This window comes from Castor canadensis, chromosome 5 (genome assembly GCF_047511655.1).
Source record: "Castor canadensis chromosome 5, mCasCan1.hap1v2, whole genome shotgun sequence".
Classification (NCBI taxonomy): Eukaryota; Metazoa; Chordata; class Mammalia; order Rodentia; family Castoridae; genus Castor; species Castor canadensis.
In genome coordinates this window covers 31,538,568-31,561,674 of record NC_133390.1, presented here as the reverse complement: position 1 = coordinate 31,561,674, position 23,107 = coordinate 31,538,568, and positions in this window count along the sequence as shown.

Genomic DNA, 23,107 nt, shown 5'->3' with positions numbered 1-23,107 from the left:
TGAAGTAATGTTAAGAAATATATTCAGTAAATTGCTCATTGGATATTTAATACATAGTCTAACACTTTACATTCATGAATACACACACACACACACACACACACACTCTCTCTCTCTCTCACACACACACACAAACACATATATGTGTATGTCACTCAGAGTAAAGATTCATATGTTCCCAACTGTTACACTACTTTATATAAATCATACAGACTTCCAGATGTCATCATAATATTTATATATAGTTCTGACTCTTAGTCATCATCTACACTGTTGTAGCTTGCTGCTCCATCTGTTCAAAATATACATTTTTATAGGTTTATAATAATGCCATCATCTAAATAGCTTGCCAAATTGCAAATAATGTGAAAATATACCAGAAATATAGAAACACTAGGCAGTGCTCTGTGATTCTGCAATCTTATACCCATCTGCATTTAATTACCTTTTATTTTTGCTCAGATGTAGAGCAGTCTCGTGCAAACTTGTGGCTAGGAAATTTTCATAATTATGGTTTTATTATTTCAGTTTTGTAGTTATAACCACAACAAGATGAAAGACTTCATCTGAAAACAACCGGCTTTACTAGTAAAATGTGTTAATTACAACATAAATGATGTCAGCGAAAATATTGGAAAATTCTAGGTTTAATTAGGTCTCCCACAGAAATAGAACTGTCAGAAGACATGGCATTTTGGCAGTCTTAATTCCTGTGTGTGTTTCTTCTTTAAAAGGATCACATATAGAGGGTGAGAAAATGAACATGTCATTTGTTTAAAACATAGTGTTCAAGTATGTACCCAAGCTAAGTGTAATATTCATTCACAATATGTTACAGTGGTAAAATGTTTCCAACCAAAGTTTCCACAAAGATACATGTTCATTCTTTAGGCATTGCTTCTCTTCCTCTGCTTTTCCTAATTAAGATGAGAATCTGAGTCTATCTAGATAAAGACAGTACCTCAGACATATTTTCAAGAATGGTGCCTTCTGTGTATTTCTTATCTGAGCTTAATACTCTTGGAAATTGGAAATAACCATAACTGAAAGAGTAGGATATCATATCATCCCAGTGGAGTGTTAGAACCAAAGTCTCAAGACTGCAGAGCAGTAGTCTTCCTGCCAATAAGAAAACCTTAATTGCTATAATTAAAAATAAGTCACTTATATTAAAAACTGAACCCCCTGTTGTGTGAATCATCCTAGTAATGTTTTGCATAACACTTAGGCATTAAGAATGACTACAATAAGACAAAAATATTAGTTTCTCTGCTAGTAACTGTTAGTACATGGTTTTTCAGTGATATTTTCAAGTCATCAAATTGAGATATTAATAAAGTTAATAATAAAAGTCTCAAATAATGTTTAAGGAGAAATTGGAAGGATTTCCTTCCTTCTTTATGTATGTACATATATATATATATATGCACATACACACATATATATTATTTTAAAAATCAGACTTTAATTTGCTTGCATTCCTAACATAAAAAGCATTTCTGGTAGATAGCCTGGTCTGAGTCCATCACCACAACTTTAGCATTCAGCAGGAGCCATTAAATGAGTAACCAGCAGGCTTCTTCAGCCAATCACTTGATGAAGAAAGTTTCCTCCATGATATGGAATCTATGTCTTTGTAATGCAAAAGGAAATGAAACATTATATGTGGTTCTTGGTGATATTCTATGATGCTTAAAATGTTTTGGCTAGCTATATTGTGTATTAAAGAAGCAACGTTAGAAAAATTAGGTATTGCCAGATAAAACAACTAGGTAGAGAATTTTAAGGTGGTTTCCTCTCACTCTCCTGTTCTTTGCTTCTTTGTTTGCTATGTAAATAATCATGTGAACCATTGCTTTAGATCAAAATATTCATACTTTTGTCGAGTCTTGTCCACTGTCTAAATCAAAGCTTCTTCATTCTTGCTGTACATGCTCAATTTTTCCACTCCTATGTGAGAATGTAGTCCAGTTATCTCCAGAATGACAAGGAAGAATCTCCCATATTTCCATCAGAAAATGGAATACCAAGCCTTATTGTCCTTACCATCCAACTCTCCTACCTCAAACAAGAGGACACTAGGGGAAGGAAATGAAAATAGAAGATCGGAGTCTGACCTTACCTGCTTTGAATGTAGTGAATTATGGTAGTGAATTTCAAGAATCAGAGATGATCTTACCTGCAGGAGAGTAGTGCACTGTTTATGTAGTGAATGTCACCAAACCCTGTGCTTTTACTAATTGGAGGAACTTATGTTCAGAAGGTATCAGAAGAGAGATTAAGGATTTCCTTCAAGAAGAGGAGACTGGACTCATACCATAGCAGTATCCCACAACAGAGGACTTAGGCATCAGAAAGAGACTGTCTTCATTTCATAACTAGAACAGACTAGACTCTACTGTTAGTTAATGGAGTTGGACAAAGAATGAAAGCAGGTATTCTTTTTGTCTTTTTCAAGTCTTCTTCAACCATCAGTCTAGCAATTGACAGAAGAAGTTTATATATAAAAAGCTGTTATGAATAACATATTATACATAAATTATATAATATATATATGTTTTTAAAGCTTCAAAATGGACATAAGGTGACTAGAGAATTAGAGAACCTAATACATTGTTAAAAGACAAGAAAGGAAGAATTGGCAATATAATCTGAAATTGATTTTTGGAAAATTAAACTAGTTCATTTTTAGAGCAAATATAAGGCCCTTGACAGACTGTTGAATTGGATCTACGTGTGAGCTCGTGTCTTAGGTGTCAGACATACTAGGTTATTTCCAGTCACTGCATTCTTACCATAACCTAATGGGATAGTTACTATTTTTATTTCTAATGAAGAGTTAATGGAACTTAGTAGACAGGAAGCTGTATTTGAATCCAGGCCTATTTGATTTTCTCATCTGTAATGACATTTCCATGATTTCCATTGCTTTTAGGCAAGTCCTTTAACATCATTATTTTTTCCTTTATGAATCAACAAGTGCCCTTTCCTTATTTTACAACTTTTTATCCATAAATTTGGTACAAATATATGGAATGAACCTAAGCATATTTTGGACATGTATAAAAGAGGAATAGAGAATTCATAAGAAAGAATAACAAAAATGATTTCTTTTCAATCCTTTAATCATGTAAAAGATTTTAGAAGTCAAAGAAATATTTGTGTGCTTAAAGTTGTCTGCACTGTTGAGAAAGGGACAAAGACAAAGTGTCATCAGAAACCATTAAGGATCATTTATTCTTTTTTTGGAAGAGTTAATGAGATACTCTTTGGAATTTAAATGAACATACATGATGTATTTTAGGTTACAAAGGGTGCATCATCCATTATGAAAATATTTTTACCCAAAATACAATCAAGATTAGTACAATTTTTTTGATAAGAGTGTTCTAATTTTATGTTCTAATTTTTATGATTTAACAAATAACCTATTACAATACCATTTAAGATTTCTTGGTTTATGGTCAAATTTCTTCTGTTTCTTTATAAAAATACATTCCTGCATTTAGGTATTAGTGCCTTTTAAGTAATCCGAACTATACACCTCATTTCAAACAAGAGTTTACAAACAATTTTCAAAATAACAAGCACATATCTTATATGTTGTCTTTTTCATGCTTTTCAGTATACATATTTATGCTTTTTTTAAAAAAAACTCTTCAATAAAGTGGAAATTGTTGCAGTGAAGATTACTCACAAATTGGGGAAGATGACTTGAAGCCTAAGTCAAGCACCGAGGGACACTGACATGTCAGTGCATGCAGTCACAGTACAGCCTGTCCACTAAAGCACACTCCAATGAGTATAAATGGTCATATACAAGAGTCAGGGCACACAAACAAATTTTAGGCAAATCAAACTACCAATATGTTTAACACAATTTCTGTTCTTTCTGTGAATATAAAATAAACCATTCAGTAGATATAGTGATTAACCAAGTGTTTTATTGAATTGAGAATTAGAAAACAACAACAAAACCCAATTTATTGAGTGATTGTGCTACAGCATGAAAATGAGCAATTAATTCAAGATATTCTCTTAAATGACTTAAGGCTTTGGTCAGTCTGAATAGCTTCCAGCTCAATATGTGACTTTAAAAAAGAAAGAAAGAATGAAAGGATTTGAAGCATTTAGTGTTTCATTCAATAGAATAGTATTTTATCTAGTAGATAAAAAAGTTTATGGAATATGTATAGAGATGAAATGTCTATACTTAATCTAAATATTCCCTCTTACAGGAATGCTATGTTTTGCAGCTATGTCTGAGAAATGTTCTTTTAATTTATTGTTAGTTTTGAGTACAACAACTACAATATTGTAAACAGTGTAAATTGTAAAAGAGTTTTTCTTGTGCTATGTCCTCATGGGCTCTGACTTAAGTCACACAGGTTTTGTCACCATGATCTTCATTAGTAATTATTTGTCATTCATATGAGGAAAACAGCATTTTCCTTTTTTGCTGTCATTATTTCTAAGTGAACTGAATTGTCATCTTGTAAGAGATGCCTTTCTAGGGACTTGGGATATTTAAATGAATCCTATGAGAGAACTAGAGGAGTCTGAGGGATGAGCTGAAAATCTCTTAACCAAACTATACTTAGTCAGTTTCTGCTCTGTAAATGAATGACCTGAGAATTAGAGTCAGGTCTTGGGGTTGCTCTAAAGGAAGGAGAAAGTACAACTACATCAACTTTTCCTGTCTGGATCCATGATCTCTAGGAAAGACTAACATTAACTTGGAACAATAGACAAAGAAGACCAACATTTCCTAAAGACTGCATTATGGGTGATTATGCTACAAATTAACAGGCACAAGAAAATTAGTTAAAGGAAGACATTATCACTTCCAAGGACCTAGCATTGTGTAGTTTTCTAGGAGAAATGGAGTTGGCTCTAATAATAGCAGCAATGCTAGTAGTAATACCACCACTCAGTTTCTAAGTATATGCCAGTCTAAGGCACTGTAGTAAGAATATTATGTATAGTATGTCATTTAATTTTCACAACAATCTTTTATTGTAGATGTTGTTATTATGTTTTTCAGCTAAAGGTGGTAGTGGGGTTTAGGACACAGTACTCCCAAATCTGGCACTTTGGTGTTTTAAATATTTTGAGTTGAAGAAATGTGAGATCACAGAAGCAGGATGTTTACTCTGATCTTCTTGTCATCGTTTTCCCCTGATGCAGGTCATAAAACCTAGCAAAGATTTCCTGACCTCCCCATAAAATAAACCAGACGTCCTCGTGTGAGAGTTTTCCTTCCTATATCTGGAAGAAAGGAGTATCCTTAACTTATAAAGCGTAGGGACAAAAAGAAGAATTTGAACACCCAGGCCTTGCTAAATTTTCTTCATTTTATTACCATTAGGTTATACTCCTTTTTCCCCATCAGATTTATACAATAACTCTCCATTGTTCATTAGGTTTAGCCATTTATATGAACATTCATTTATTTGTGAAGGCTCTTTTGTCATGTAAAGCTTAAATACATTTGGAGCCAGGCATGGTGGTACACACCTATAATCCCAGGACTAGGAGCCTGAAGCAGAAGATTCTGAGTCCCAGTCCAGCCTGGACTACAGAGCAAAACCTTGTTTCAAAAAACAAAACAAAACAAACCTTGTATGCTTTGGGGCCATGAATTTAATAAAGAGACAAGATTTTTCCTTCCATACCATGGGAAAAGTCAATTGTAAGATTTTTTTTCCCATAGTAATACTACTAATAAGGATCAAAGCTGAGTTTCAAATCCAAGATATATTTTAATCAACAGTAGATAATTAGAGTAATTGGGCTTAAGGTTTAGGGTTTATTGAAGTGCCTTTGTCCAGCAGAAAAATCAAGAATAAGAGTGAAGTTTCCAGAAACCAAACCACTACTGACATTCAGTGAGTGGAGGCTAAGGGATGTGTGTATACATCCTACAATTGAGAAGACAGCACCCATAACTGAAAATAATCTGGACCAAAATATCAAAAGTGCTAAAACTGTGAAACCTCAAACTAAACCAACAGGACCCAAACCAAATTTTTGGGACCAGTACAAAATGAAATGAAAATACAGAGATTCCCCCCAACCCCTGTTCAAAACACAGTTAAACTGCTTTCTCTTTTGTCCTACCACTCATGATATTGTTCATTTGTTAATTAATGCCCTCTTTCCTTGGGCACAGGATTATTGATTGAACACCTATAGACTTTCACAGACACTCTAGGCAACCTGGCACTGACCTGGACTCTCCCTTTGCTCACATGCAGATTCTGCCGTAAAAGAAGGATGATAGTAGTCACTGGGAGCAGACATGGGAGCGAATCGCAAAGCTCCATATCAGGGGATGGGGAATCAGCAGGAATTGGAATGGCAAGGAGCTAAGGCTCCAAGTCTACAGCTCATGCCTCAATTGTGGCACTAGACTTCACTAACAAAACATAAATTCAAAGAAAAATTAAGGATTTAATACCTCTTGATTAAGGATTTCAAGAAGGCAACAAAACGTTATTGAACCCCAAGCACGGGACTTCTTTTGAGAACAGGGCCCTGTGTTACTGCATTGGTTGGACACCTATGAGTGGAATTCAAAAGGTAACTGCATGCTGATGCAGGGATCTTCAAGAAGGAAAAGACCAGATAGGAAATGACTTTTCTAAAATATTAGTTAGTCAATTAATTTATTTATTTTGTTGGGACTGGGGTTCAAAATCAGGGCTTTGCACTTGCAAAGCAGGTGCTCTACTGTTCGAGCCAAACCTCCAGTCCATTTTTCTCTGGTTATTTTGGAGTTGGCATCTTGTGAACTAATTGCCCAAGTTGGCCTCCAACCATGATCTTCCTGATCTAGAATTATAGGCATGAGCCACAAGTGCCTGAAAGGACTTTTTTATACCAGGGTTCAGAAACCACAACAGGAAGTTTAGAAGTCTAGTGCCAAGGTTTGTCCCCATTAGGGCTATAGAGGATATGACCAGAGAACAGAAGTCACTTAGAATGAGCACAGATAAATGGATAAGAGAGTAATAATGGAAATCCAAACTGGGATATTGACAAGCCAGTAAAGAAGGGCAGCCCTTAGAATACATTTAACAGCAAACTCCAAGTCCAAGCAGATTCTGTAGATATTCAGAACAGTTACGGGCAAAATGGAGGTTACTGGAAGATCTCATCTCAGGGATATTATGGGAAGAAGTCTTACAATTGTAGATCCTGGATGGTGATAGTTTGAGGTTGAGCTGGGTCACTCTATACTGCCATATGAAATAAGAGAAGAAATAAAATGACAAAAGTATCTGATTACTTATGTTTGATTTTGTGCTACCAGACATAAAACGCTTATTAGTTCATTCATTACATGTTGGGGTAAGCATAACAGCACCCTAAGATGCACACATACTAATCCCTGGAGCCTGTGACTGTTACCTTATAATATCAATAAGGTTTACAGAACTTGAGTACAGGAGATTATCTGGGATTATCTACACATACTCAATCTGATCACATGAATCCTTAACAGTAGAGAAACTTTTCTGGCTTCAGTTATTTAAAGATGTGCAAAGAGAGAAGAACTTAACCCGTAGCTATAGACTTAAAAAATGGAAAGAGAGAGCATGATCCAAGAAGTGCAGGTACTATGGAAAATGCAAGGAAATAATCTCCCCTAGATCTTCCAGGAAGGAGTGCAGCCCTGTTAGCATCCTGACTTTCAGTCCAATAAGACCATGTTTGACTTCTGATATGCAGAAATATGAGATAATAAATGTGTGTTGTTTTAAGCCATTAAGTTTGTGATAGTGTGTTACAGTAGCAATAGGAAATTACTACACATGTATTGAGTTTGCACGGAATCAGCACTGAAAGAAAACAAGGAAGCAGAAAATTCGAGCTATGATGAATCATTGAGATAATTGAACCTAACACTCGTAGTTCAGCGTGAAGAAACCTGTTGTTTAAAGGAGTTAATTGACATGTCTAATGTCACACAGCCACATACTTGCCAGCCATGTCACTGCCCTTCCTATTACGCTACACATTCTGAATAAAAGAATGGTCAAGAGGTGATGGGAAGTAGAAATAAGTGCAGCACACATATTATGAAGAGAAAGGTGACAAGAGCCGAAGAGAGGATAAACAAACATGAGAGGAAGAAAAGAATCAAGAGGGAAGGAAATCTTTTCTGATTCAAAGACAGGTTTTAGCCAGAACTGGGAACTGAGAACATTTAAATCAAAGAAGATGTGGGAGTTGAGGGTGGGGAAGAAAGATGAAACGGCCCCTAAAAGCAGAAGTAAAGCATGAAAAATGATCAAATGAGGCAGGAGGGAGAAGTCCTGGCCTGTGTTTCTGCACCATCTAAATCAGAGACCTCCTTTTTGTGGCTGCTCCCAGAGTCAACTTCTTTTTGATAAACTAGGTGGTGAGTCCACAAGGTGACTGGCATTGCAGACCTGTGTATCTCATTAGTCCTGTGAAGGACAACAGGAAGAAGATCTACTTCCCCTCAGAGAAGTAGAGCTGCCCTTGGAGAGTAATTCCACCTGAGCAGCTGACCTGAAAATAGACCTTTTTTTCTAATACCAAATCTCAGAGGAGAGCTGCCTTTCTCACGACATTCTTTATGGGCCTTCTCTTGGTTAGAAATTAAAGAGAAATATGTCAGATACAGAGTCTAAGATCAACGTATAAAACATGACTCTAATAGGTTACTAATAGTGATAGTGCCACTGGAAATACCCAGAAAAGAGCAAATTGTCAGGATTTAAAAGGTCACTGGGATCATCAATCATGTAAGTCTTGCTCTTGTTTGCTAATTAATTTCTTTTATGGTGAAGAATATTCTTGAAAAATGTACTAGTAGAAATTTTTTCAGAGCAGATTCTGTTAGTGTAGAATAGCATTGTATACATTTGTTTCTACTTCTTTGATTAAGCATCTGTGAATGAATGTACTGCACAAATGAAGGAATAAGAATCCCTATCTTAGATTATTTGGTTATAAATGCCTAATTATTATAATTGGGAAGACCACTTATGTGAACTTTAAAAATAATCTCTGCCTTTTGCAAATGTCTGTCCTGTCTGGTTTATATTCAGCTTCCTGATTTGCCCTATGCCCCATGGTTTCCTTTATTGTTTACCATAGCTCCTCTACAGAATGCTTCTCTACCTCAGGCATATTGGTATATGTCTGTTGTCCTGGCTACTCAGGAAGAATAGGTAGCGGGATCATGAGTTCAAGGTCAGCCTTGGGAAAAGTTAATGACATCCTATCTCTACAACAAAAATACAAAAAAAGGACCATGAGCATGACTCAAGTGCCCTCGCCTAGCATGCATGAAGCCCCGTGTTCAATGTCAAGAATGCCTCTGTAGATTGTTCATCATCCCACAATGAATGATAACAGAGGCCATGTCGGCTAAAACTTTCATTGCAATTTACAAAACACCATCTAGAAAGCCTGATAGCTCTGCTAAAAGACAAAAGCTTTTCTTTGAAGGGATTTCTCTCATTCTCCCCAAACCCCAAACATCCCCATCCTCAGCCCAGAGTTGGCAAATCTTAATATGGTAACAATAAACTATTTTTTCTTGAGATAATAACAAAAACTAGCTTTTTTAACTTCCAAATACACCTGACTTTGACAGAGTGGAAAGCGCATTTCTGATAGATGTAGTTGGCAAGAAGGTAATCTTTCTATTAAAAATCTATATAAAGATAGTTATTTATAGATTCATACTTTCTAACCTATAACATTCTTTCCCCAACAAATATCTTATTGTTGCATAAAATTAAACTATTGCATAAAAATTGAATTAAGCTCACTCAGAGAATAGGAAATTCTTTTCACCTCAAATTATTTGATAAAGGGAAGCTTTGTTATGTAGCTACACTTATTTAAATGTATCTATCTCTTACTGTATTAGTCATGGTTCTCAACAGAAACAGAACCAACAGAATGTTTGCTTATTCATTAGTCATCCATTCTCTAGAATTGGTTCATGTGAGTGTGGTTTCTGCAAAGCCCTGGGAGCTTCAGCAGGCAAGATGACGGACCAGCCGAAGGTTCAGCGACCATTGCAATCTGAAATCCAACAGGCTCAAGACCCCAAAAGTGCACATGATCCCATTGAGTTCCAAAGGCAGAACATAACTCATGTCCCAGCTCAGCAGATGGCAGGAAGATCTCTCTCTTATTCATGGAAGGTCAGACTTATTACATTTTGACCTTCAATTGATTGATGAGGTCCATATACATTAGGGTTGATTAACTCAGCCTACTAATTTAAAAATATTAATCTCACCTAAAAAAACCACTCACTGACACATCCAGGATAATGTTTGACCAAATAGCTGGGCATCTTGTGGCACTGAGAAGTTGACAATGAGATTAACCATTACGTTTACTAACAGAATTCAAAGGTGAAGGGAGTCTTTGGGGAGATGGACTGATGGATACCCAGGCAGAAACTACTTCTCACAACTAATAAATAAGCATGGTTTGTGGGTAAGGAAGCATCATTTTCCTGAGGAAAACGTACATAACGATTGTTCCAACTTCACTTACATTTTGTTTGTTTTAGGATTCCCATAGCTCTGGAAATCAGAAAAACTGAACTATATTGATGCTTTTATCTAGTTCTCATTTTGATAACTATATTTAACATTTCTTTCCATAATGAAGAAGCTATTTCTATTTCTGCAGCATTTTGTTAACATATAGGTTGTGAAAAACCTGGCTGAACAACTGCTACCTGTTTAGAGACAGATACTGCATTTTAATATGCATTTAAAATGCCAAAGAGAACTGCTCTCAGTAATAGTTCTTCAACTAACCTTGTACATTTATAGATTTATGTTAGTTTCAGTTTTTATTGTTCTTAAAGGAGGAACCATATCCCTTATAAATTTCTTTGTCTGAAAAATGTCATAACATCATAATTTTGTAGGGAATAATTCTCATCTTTGTTATAAGAAAAAGAAGGATCTATTTATTAACCTGCAATTATTAGATATGTGAATATGATGAGGATTTGGGGCTAATCTCAATTTGGCCCCAGGTCACCATTGTTTGAATTGAGACTGTTTTAGAGACAGACACTGTCATATTTGTGCTTGTCAGATACATATACTTTGTATATGGCTGAGTCCAAGGGATAACATGTAAGTTTTCTGAGATCACATACTTGGAAGGTGGAAAGGCATCAATTGTAGCCCAATCTCAGGGTAGCTCTTTCAAAATATACTTTAGATTCTGATTACTCTAAGATTAAATTGAATTTACAGAGCCTTACTGACCACTCTGCAATCTGGGATTAGAGTCATGAGTTCCATTTGGAGAGAGCAATCTTTTCTCACAATCCAATATCCTAGAATATTTGCTGTGAAAAACTAAAGGTTGAAAAATATTATTTTCAATTAAGAATTTGCTGATAATTAGAGTGAAGGAAGGTAAAATACTGACCTTGATGAATAGCGAGGTGAATGGATTGAGCATATAGGATGACCTACTCCTGCAAATAATGATTGGCTAAATTTATTCGGAGTATTTAAATTTATTTGGACAGCATCATAAACTACCCACAAACATAGGTTATGAAGTCACACTGAAAATGCTGGTTCTGATCCTTTCTAGCTCTTGCTTACTCTCTCTTTGAGTCAAACATTGTTAAGTATTACTTGGAAAATACATTTATTCATATAACTAACTGTAAGAGTAGGTAGCTACAACTACCTTTCTGAGCAACTGCAACCTCAGCCCACTTGTGCATGATATTTGGGGTAATTAGACCACAATGTAGTCCAAAAAATTTATCCACATTTTTCTTAACATACTCTAAAATTAATTGAAATTTTCTGAATTAATTTGTAATATTGGAGATATTGTGTTAAATACTTATGTATGGCTTTAATAACTTTGATAACAAACTCGATACATCTACTAGGCAATATACTGAGGACCTGCCCTATCTAATCTTGAGTGTGTCCATTTATCTTATAATGATGCACAGTTGATGTACTGAAATACATTAAGTTGGCTATTTTCTGTTCAGTCATCTCTTTATTGTAACAATAGCAAGGACATATAAGATCAGTGGGTAACATTATAAGCGATGTCATATGGTATGATTTGAAAATCAAATTTACTCATACCTATTGCAAGTAATCCTATTGCATGTCTTGAAGAATCTTCATTCCTTGTCACCTTATTATACTTATGAGAGAAATATTGAAGGGAAAACTTGGGCATATGTTGATATTTTCATTGCTGTCATCCATCATCATAATAGTAACCAAAGCCTCTTTGAAAATAATATATCTAGCATTGCGTAGATTTGAAAGCATTGACTTCTTCTATAACATACTTTGAGAGGTATTAATGTGAATGCTATGCAAATTTGTCTGCGTTTGACCTAGAGTTTATTTAAAATCCTAGAGGATTTTCAAGAGGCTGTTGCTTCATTAAATTAACTCACAAAACAAAGCTAGCTTCATCTTTTATTTTATTATGACAAATTAATTGAAAAATGTATTTGAAGAGTGGATCAACACAAGTTCTTCCACAAGTGTAGTTCAATTTAAGAATTACTTAAGGTCTAGAATAGTATTTAAAGCTGGAGTTGACAGTCCTGGATTTAATTTCAAACTTCATTACTTAATAGCTATGTAATACTATGTATGTTATTTACCCTAATTTTATCCTTAGGAAATTTAGTAAATTTTAGTAAATGATACTGCCTATTTCACTGATTGTTATATAGATAACATATAATGATCACATACAAGTTTTAGGACAGTCTCTGGCTTCATAATAACATCTCTGACACATAATAGGTACTCAATATGTAGTCATTATTAATTGTATAATTTGGAAATTAATTATTTCTAAAATCAGGATTCATAACAACATATGGGTGGAGGAAAATATAAACAAGTACTTATTAAAAAATTCCCACTGATGGCAATCATAATGTTTTAGCATTTGAGGATGTAGTTTTTATTGAAATATTAAAATAAAATACCCATTGACTGTTTACTTGTCTTCTTTTGGGGAACGTGTATATAAATCTATCACCCATTTTTAAATTGGATTATTTGATTTTCTTACTCTTAAGATTTTAGATATCCCTATATGTTCTGGATATCAAGCCCTTGTTAAATGTATAGTTTGAAAAAATTTTCTCCCATTCTGTAGATTGTTTACACTATTAGTTGTTTCCTATGCTGTGCAGAAACTTCTTAGTTTAATGTAATCCCATTTGTCTACTTGTGCTTTGGAGGTATTATCCAAAAATACTTCACCATTGTAATATTCAGAAGCATTTCCCTAGGTTTTCTTCAAAATTTCAGTTTCAGGTCTTATATTAAGTCTTTAATCCATTTTGAGTTCATTTCTTTTATAATTGGTGAAATTTGGGGATCTAGTTTCATTCTTCTGCATAGGACACCCAATTTTCTACGCACCATTTATTGAAAACTGTCTTTGCTCCAATGCATGTCCTGAGCAGGTTTCTAAAAATCAATTGGCTATGAGTGTGTGGACTTCCAGCTTCTTATTCTGCTACAGTGGGGAATGCCTCATTATTTATCCAATATCATGCTGTTTTGATTATACAGATTTGTAATATATTTTGAAGTAAGGTAACATAGAGGTTTCTGTTATTTTTTATTTTGTTCAAATGGCTTTGGCTATTTTGAGTTTTGGTGGTTTCATACCTTTTTAGAATTTTTCTAATTCTTTGAAGAATATAATTGGTATTTGATGTGGATTACATTGAATATTTAGATCACTTTGGGCAGTATGGACAGTTTAACAACATTAATTCTTCTAATTCACGAACATGAGATGTCTTTCCTTGTGGGAGTTACTTCTTTATTTTATCAGTGTTTCATTATTTTCATCAAGGATATCTGGCGGGGGCATTGTTTTTTCTCTCCCTCCCTTGTTGGAGTGAGCTTTTTCTCTCACTCCTGGTTATTGCTGAACCTAACTGGGCTTACCTGGGGGGGGGGTGACTGGAGATTCAGAAAAGACACAGAATAGATAGACAGAAAGTGGGGTCAGGTGTGTTGGGTGCTCGGGTGGAGACACCCAACCCTAATTGCTTCTTTTTTCTAACTTGATTCTTTAAGGCCTTACTACTTGCAGCTCTTTAAAACCTTGCTTCTAAAGTCTTTAAAACCTTGCTTAAAACCTCTTTCCTTAGACCAGCACTGTCCCATGTTTTCTCTTAGCTTATCTTTAGCTTAATCTCTCTTAGTCTTTTGCCCCAGGCTTGCACTGTCCCATCTCTCTTTAGCTTTCTCAAAGCCTTGGTGCTCAGACTTGCAAACAGCCTTGCCTAAAAACTGCATATGCATAACTCTTAAAGTCTCAGTCTTGTGCTATAAAGTTCTTTCTTTGGCTTTTCTTTTCTAAGGTCTATGTTAAAGTTCTCAGTGCAGACTTTCTATCAACCCCTCTTTAGCCCTTCTTTTCCCTTCAGCAATTTCCCTTTAGCAATTCTTTTTCCTTCAGTAATTCTCTTCCCTTCTAAAAGCTTCCCATACCAAAAAGCCCAAAGCAAAAGCCAAAAGCCAAAGCCCAAAAAAAACCCTCCAAAGCAAAAAAGCCTCATGCCCCCTCTTCAGTGGGTCTTTTTATACCCACTGGCGAACAGGGTAGAGCAGTGGCTCTCAGGGAGGGGCTTGTAACGGGAAGACTGCGTTCCTGCTTCTCTGAACATAAACAACTTAGGAGACACAGCTGTTCTGCTTCCGGGGTTGTGCCAATCTTGGAAAAGCAGGTGAGCTGCATCTTGCCTTGCTTGTGTCCAGTTCTCATAGGCTTTTGTGATTTCAGGCTTATAAAATTTTCTATTGACATATAGCAACTTCACTTAGAAAAGTCTACTTGCATCCCATTCCTCCCCACAGTTTGAACTTTTAACATCCCATTTTACAGCTTTTTATGTTGTCTCTCAACATGTAAAAGCAGTTAATTTTTATTGTTTCATCTTTTAGTCTTCATATTAAAGATATGAATTCACCATGCTAAATATATTAAAGCATTCTGTATTTGTCAGTATAATTACTTTTATGCCTTCTCACATTTTCTTCTTCCTCATAATATCTTAATATCTCTGCTTACTCATTAGTTCTTTTAGTGTAAAGAACTCCCTTTAGCATTGCTTGTAGGTCAGGTCTGGTAAAAGTATATTCTCTCAGGGTTTACTCATCTGGGAAGATCTTATCTGTCCTGCATTTCTAAAATATAACTTTGTTGGATTGATTTTCACTTTAGCAAAACTAAAAGACAACTTTTTCTGGGTTGGTTGGCTATTTTTTCCTTCAGCACTGTGAAACTCTCATGCCAGTCTTTCCAGGCCTACAAGGTCTCTGCTGAAAAATTTCATATGAATTGGGACACCCTTATGTTATATATGCTTCTTTTATAGCCTTGAGAATCTTCCCTTTTCACCTCTGACAGCTTGTCTTGTGGTAGACTTGGTTAAATTAAATCTGATTGGTGGTCTTTGACATTACTATCTCTGGATATTTGTTCCTCCTGCTGGTTTGGGAAATTTTACCTTATTTATTTGAATAAGCTTTCTAGACCTTTGACATTCTCAAGTTCCTCTTGATACTCAAAATCCTAATTTCTTTTTTGACAGAGTCTTACTGACTCCAACTTGCTGGTGTTGAACTCTCCATTCTCCTGTCTCAGCCTCTTGGGTCCTGGGATTATAGGCATGGAACACCATGTGCGGATGAAATATTTGCTTTTTAAAATACTGTTGCCATTTTTAAAGCTTTCTTCTTCCTCTAAGTTTACTTATTTATTTATTTATTGGTGGTACAGGAGTTTGAACTGAGCACCTTGCACTTGTTAGGCAAGTACTCTACCACTTGAGCTACTCTGCAGGCCTGAAATTCTATTTTTAAATAGGCTATCTTTAAGCTCACTATTTTTTTTTTCTTTCTGTGTGTGTGTTTTGTTAGGAAAAACACTGCTCGCAAAGAAAGCTCATGAGAGAAGTCTCACATCCAAGAGCAAGATTTAATGACAGACTCGAGCTGCCAGGCTGGCCAGGGAAAGATGGCACAGCACTGACTGTGGGCTAGGCATGGCTTTTATAGAAGAGGGAGCTTGAGGAAGTTAGTGCATGTGTGGGAGTTTCCATTAGGGGTGGAGTTGTCTTAGAGCACGGGAGTTTCTGTTAGGGGTGGAGCTGCTGTTGGGGTTGAGGTTGCCTGGGGGAGGCTCCATTTCTCAAGAAGTGAGGCCTGAGGATAAAATGACCACTGACTTACAAAATAGCAACCTTATTATTCTCTCATTCCCCCATTTTTTCTTTAATACTGATGAGGATAGGGGCTGAAGATTGGGAATTGGGGCTAAGCGTCGGCCTCTTAGCTGCTTCCTGCTGGCAGGGGGCATTGTATGGGGCAAGATCCTCAGCTCCTGTGGCCATAGTGGCTTCCTGGTGGGGGCGCCCACAGCAGTCCTCCAGACAGTTTTGGGGAGGTTGATATCCCTGGAGGTACAACTGGTTAAAGTTTTGATTAGCAATGGTAGACATACTTTCCAAGAGAAACCTTTGTAGTGTTTTTATAATATAAGGGAGGAAGTTTAAGAATAAGAGAGCAAGAAACATAGGCATTAAGATGGGCATTGGCCAGGAGAACCACTGTGAAATGTTGTTCCCTAGAGGATTCCAAGAGCCCTCCAACTCCCTTCTCCATTTTTCTAACTATTCCTGGAGTTGTCTAATTTTATCTTTTACGTCCCCCAACTGACTAACCTAGAAGCAGCATTCTTCTTGTAAAAAAACTAGCAGAGACCACCCTTCTCTGCAGTGAGCAGGTCAAGTCCTCATTGGTTTTGTAGTACAACTGAGGCTAGGGAGTCAAGTTGCTTCTGTTAGTTAGGATACACTCGGCCACCATTTGAAGACCACTTACCAATTGATTAGAGAGTTTTGTGTAGTAGTAGATAGAGGTCCCCACTCCTGCTGCCCCCATTCCCATGACAGCTGTTATTCCCAGGGTAGCTAACAAGGGAATAGCCTGGATTGCCCTTTTCTATCGAAGACACACAGTGAGGGGAATGGGGAGGTCCTGATCTTCTGTAATAATATCCATGTCGGTAACCAGAAATACCAGAGTACAGATGCCCTTCCAGGCTTGGGGTAAGCAAAGGTATACACTCTGAATGCATAGAAAGAGAGTCCCGGGAATGAGAGGGGTAACAGATAGTGTTTACAGTTTTGTTGGGCTCCTTAGCTGGTCTTTCCCCTGTCCCATGGCAAGTAGAGACTGCTGGGCTGACCCTTGGGTTCAGGGTGCAGTTGCTTGACTGGAATGGGTAGTGGGCTTTATAGGAGGAGCCAAGCTGTGAGGGAGGGAGAGACTTTCTGGTCTCCAATTACCTGTGATCACCAGATAGAATGGGCCAACATGCCTAGCTAGTTGAGAGACTGGAAGTTCCTGAGATTTTGCAAGCAGGGAAACAGGCAGGGGAACAAGCAGGGGAGTTTGGCAAGTGGTTATAATTTAGGATGTCTGGTTTCGGTGTTAGTCTCGGGAGCTTCTGCCCACCCTAAGAATGCCAGGGACCTAATATTCTACTCTTTTGTTGGTATTATGGGCGCCAATCGATCTAGCCGCTTTGTGCTGAGTGGGGGCATTGTTAAGGGGGTTTGGCTAGAATTTGGAAATTTGTGAGGTCCCCAGGAGCAGAGGCTGACAGTTTTTTTCCAGGCTTCATTTGCAGACAAGGCCAGTTGTTGGTAGGCTGGAGAAGGTTGTAGTAGCATCTTGTGGGAAGTCTGTCTGGTGAGTTCCCCTAGGCGATCCTGGAGGCATCTAGGGTTAAAGAGCATTTTCCTGGTTTAAGGGTTTGTATTTCCATAGCATCATTACATGTGCAGCTGTTTTTCTTTCTATAGTAGCTTCTATAATGGACCCAATAGATTATATAACCAAGGGAAGCAAGCAGGAAGTATTGTGCATGCTCCCAGAATTAGGCTCACTGCCCCACCAGTGTTTTAAATCCACCTATGGCCAGATGAGGAATAAGAGCTTATGTAGGAGTGGAAGAGGGAGAGAGTTTACTGGAGAGGCATAGCTGTGTGGGGCCCAGTGGTACGCAAGAGTACTCATCCTTTGCTGTATTGGAAGAGTCTGAGATGTTTTATCTTTGAGAGGTGCTGCCACTAGGGGATCCCATTGAGATTGAAAGCAGTGGGTGTTGTGAAGATGACCAGATGAGGGCTGGTCCACTGAAGTCCCAATGGAGAGGGTCAATGATCCTTTAGGAGAACAAGATCCCCTGGTTTAACAGAAATTGTTATAGGTTGGGGCAGGATCTGGTCTGCATGCTCTCTGAGAAGTTCCCTGAGAAGGTTAAGATAAGGTAGATAGTCAGCCAGAGAAGCAGGGTCTGTTGGAGGCAAGTTTACTAAGAGAAATGGGCAGTCATACATTATTTCAAAGGGGCTCAGGAAGGAAGGGCTTTGGGGGGTGGTCTGGTGTGGTGGGTTTTTCTCATTGGTCATGGATTTGTGGGCTTTCTCAGGTGAACTGGTTTGGTTTGTATATTTATTGGAGGAGGGGAAACAGTCTTGAGAGCATTTATTATGTAAGACCCAAATAGAAATATTAGAAGGAGCATAAAAAGGTGTTTGCTAAGGGCTGCATATCTAGGGATCCAGATTCTGCAAGATCCTGTAACTCCCAAGAAAGCTCTAAGCTGCTTTATGGTATGGGGGAGTGGGAACAGAGGATTGGGTTGATTCCCTCATGACTCAGGGAGTGAGTCTGTCCCTTTAAGACCACACCTAGGTAGGTGACCTGTGGGAAGCAGGGGCTGACTGTCAGGATTTAGGTTAAATGTAACATTCTTGGATAAAAGAGAGCTTTAGCTCATTATTTTATATAAATTTACATTTTTAACTTTGTAAATGTTTGTACTATATTTAGATAAAGTACAGACACAACACTGTTACAAGATGGTCGTTTAAGACACATGAGCAAATATGTAAATGAACTCTGATTTAGTAGTACTTAAAGCTTGACAAGATCAGCAGAAAACACAAATAATTTCTTTGATAAAATCTTTCTCTGTAACAGTTTTTTGTAGATGTTACTCAGAGGAGAACAATATTAATATAACCTTGTTATTTTTATGGGTGTAGAGAATTAGACTTTAGTTTGACATGACCCTAAAAATCTTTTAGGCAACTCTTAGTCAATTTTAACTTTATCACACAACAAAGCTTTTTATTATACACTTTTAAAACTTACTCAGACCTTCATACAGCATACTAAACTCTTTTATGGCTTGTCCTTAGCCCTCCTATTTGAAACAATCTTTAGGACAAACCCTTCTTTATAAAATCCTTTCTTTTCCAAAAAAAAGCCATACTTTTTTCCTTTAACTTATCAAAAAAATACATTCAATACCTATCTATATCTTTTCTAGTTATTTACTTTGTAACTTGTATTTTAAAATTAACTTTTATAAGAATTTTGAATTTAAATAAAGCTGTCTTTTCTTTTTGGCTGGTGGAGGAGACCGTCCACCCCCACCATGGAGATCTGTGAAGGATAAAGCTTACCCGAGAAGTCAGGTAGCACCAAGTAGGTGATTGAGGCCTACCTGCTACTTGGACGGTTACCCTGGGCTCCTCCAAGGTGATCTTGAAGGAGGCCAAGGTCCCAGGGCCACATCCGTCCTCTGCCACCAAGCCCAAGAGGTCTGTGAGGCCTTCACTCTGTTGAGAGTGGAAGTGGGAGTCTGACCTACCTCGCAGAGAAAAAGAGGGGCAATCGTCCTTTCAGTGTCCATTCTGGCCACATTGTGGACAGGGTCCTGGCAGTGGGCAAGGAGAAGGGCAGTTTTTTGCCCAATGTCCCATCTGGTTGCACTTGAAGCAGGCCCTGGAGGTGTGTGTTGTTGTCCAGCCCATCTCTAAGTTGGAAGAGGTGGCCTCAGAGCAGCCACCAAGAGCTGGGCCTTTTGCTGGTCTCAAGCCTCATCTGTTATTAAATACCTTAGGTGCCATTTTCACAAGATCTCCCTGTGGGGGTTGAGGGCCATCCTCTGCCTGTTTAAGGCTTCAGTAAGGCACCCTAAGAAGTCAGTGGGGTTTTCAGTTGGGCGTTGGATAATTTCTCTAAGTTTGTCAAAATTGAATGTTCAATAGGAAGCAGTCTGTAGCCCCAACAGGATGGGTGGAGGTGGTGGAATGGATCTCATCTACATGTGTCCTCACCATATCCCACACCCTTTGTCTCTCCTCCGAAAGAGACAAATGAGATAGATGTCATGCCAAGTAAGGTCATAGGATTGAGCCAAGTATTGGAACTCTTTAACATTAAAATCTGGGTCAGTGGTGAAAGAGCCAAGGTGCTTTTCTATCTGAGAGAGGTCAGCTAGGGAAAAAGGGACATGAACCCACACAATGCCTTCCGTTCCAGCCACCTCCCTAAGTGGGTAGATAGAGGCCGGCTGACTTGGGGGCCTGTGAGAGTGAGTGTGTGGGGGGGCTCATGGGGTCCTGGGGTTCTGGGAGGGGCAGAGGGAGGTGCAGAGGGAAGGGCAAAAGGAGGGGTGGAAGGAGGGGCAGAAGGGCTGGGGGAGGGCAATGGTTGAGCAATGGGAACCTGTCGCTTATATGGTGGGGGATCATTAGTGGGGTTGAAAGAGGGGGAATTTTCAGGGTCAGGAGGGGGTTTGGAAGAGGATTTGGCTGGTTTTGAGACTGGCTTAGAGGCTAATAGAACCTGTGCCAGGGGAACAGGAAGTATAGAGGGAGGGTTTGGTGCAAAGATAGGAAAAGGATTGGATGTATGGTATTTCCTTCCGTTAACCAGTGCACTCACAGAAATTATATAAATCTCTTAAAATATTGGGATCGAAAGTGCCATTAAGTGACCATTTGGAGGCGTTGTCTAATGGATATTGGGACCAGGCCTGATTACAGAGAAAAATGAACTTTCGGGGATTAAGATCAGGCATTAGATGAAGGGGCTCAAGGTTGGCCAGAAGACCTCCCAATGGGGAGTCTGAGGGAATTTGAGATGGTCCAACTCCCATGGTGAGGCCTCAACTGAGGAGATGATATGATGGGCGTCCCTGAGATATCGATTCCTCAGGAGAGAGTAGAGGTGGGACTCCCAGGAGGGTCCTCTCCATCATCGGGGCCCCACAGTCCTAGAGGACCCAGTCCCCAGGCATGAGCAAGAGCCAAGACCTAGCTCTAGGATTTTGAGGAAATGAGAAAGTGAGATCAGGGCTCTGCATGTGCGGAGGACTCACTGAGAGAGGACCTTGAGGGAGGATTGACTGATGGTGGATGGCAATTGGAGGTGCACTGGGGCGGAGGACATTCCCTGTGAGCAATGAGGGCATCTTCTAAGATTAGGGGTCCTGGTAAAGCAGCTCAAATTCCAGAGGAAGGGAATGGGAGTTTAACTTTTAGATAGAAGAAAAGGTTAGTGTCCTGGAGTGTGTCTCTACCCATGTAGCATTGGCAGGTCAGTATAATCCCCTGACCAGGCACCTGAGATTTCAGGCTGTCTGCCTTATAGCTGTAGTGGGCTTGGAGGATCCAGAGGATAAAGGGGGGAAAGAGAGAGAGAGAGAGACAGAGAAAGAGAGAGAGAGAGAGAGAGCAGAATAGGAGGACTGGGAGAGAAAGGTCAGTGCCGGGAGCACACCCGATCTGAGTTGCAGCACCAAAATATTAGGAAAAATGCTGCTAACAAAGAAAGCTCACAAAAAAAGTCTCATGTCCAAGAGCAAGGTTTAATGACAGACTTGAGCTGCCAGGCTGGCCAGGGAAAGATGGCGCAGCCCTGACTGTGGGATAGGCATGGCTTTTATAGAAGAGGGAGCTTGAGGAAGTTAGTGCATGTCTGGGAGTTTCTGTTAGGGGTGGAGCTGCCATTGGGGTTGAGGTTGCCTGGCGGAGGCTCCATTTCTCAAGAAGTGAAGCCTGAGGATAAAATGGCCACTGATTCACAAAATGTTGACCTTATTACTCTATCATGTTTGATCTTCCTGCTGTTGATACCTTCTATCATGTTGTAAATTTTGCTGAATGCATTTTTTCAGCTCAAGAATTTCCAACTGATTTTTAAAAATTGCTTCCATCTCCTTGTTAAGTTTCTTTGATAGAGCACTGAATCATCTGTCTGTGTTTTCTTCAAATTCATTGAGTTTTCTTAAAACAGCTCCATCTTCCATACTGATTGCTATCTAGTCATCTTCTGCCACCTTATTTTGATTATTAGATGAGGTTATGATTTCCTGAAAGTTCTTGATGTTCATTGGTGTGTCACATTATTTGGGCATTGAAGAATTAGGTATTTATCCCAGTCTCCTATTAAGGGTTTTTCTTTTTGCCTATCTTCCAGAAATTTTATGCAGGCAGCTTACTTTCTCTGAGCCTGTAATCACTTCCACTATTTCAACACTAGTTGTTATTCAGGTCCAGGTTTGCTAGGAATCTGCTGTTACTATATTGTAACTGTTTCTGCACTAGAGGGTGATCTAAGCCCAGATTTCTCACCAGTACCCTGTTGGTATATTGTTATGAATGAACCAGGGTATTAGCTATAGAGTAGTCCATGCCCATAAACCTCTTTCTGGATAGGCCTAGATATTTTATCTATGATTGTTAGCCGTGCTTAGGCACTGTAGGATTCTGATCATATCTGGAAAGAATGATCATAGATGGACCAGCCCCAGGCTCCTATGCCATGCCTGTGGCCATCAACATCAGTAATCTATGTCATACTGTGAGCCCTTGACACACCAAGACCATCACAGTGTGTGCATGTATGTGGTGAGGGAGTAGGACCAAGGCTTCTGTGAGCTATTTATTGATGAGGTTGATTCATAGATCAAGACTGCCGTAAGCAGCAGCATGTAATGCCAGCTGGAACAGAAGTCCAATACACTGGGGTTGCTTATCTTTCTCAGTTGGTGGGACTGTCCCAGAGGCTTTATCCACAGACCATTTGACAATGCTGTCACTAGAATCTGGCCAGTATTAATTTTCAATGGCCAAGCACTAAGTTCCAGGGCAAAGTCCTATTCTTACCACCCTGATTCATTGCCAGTTAATGGG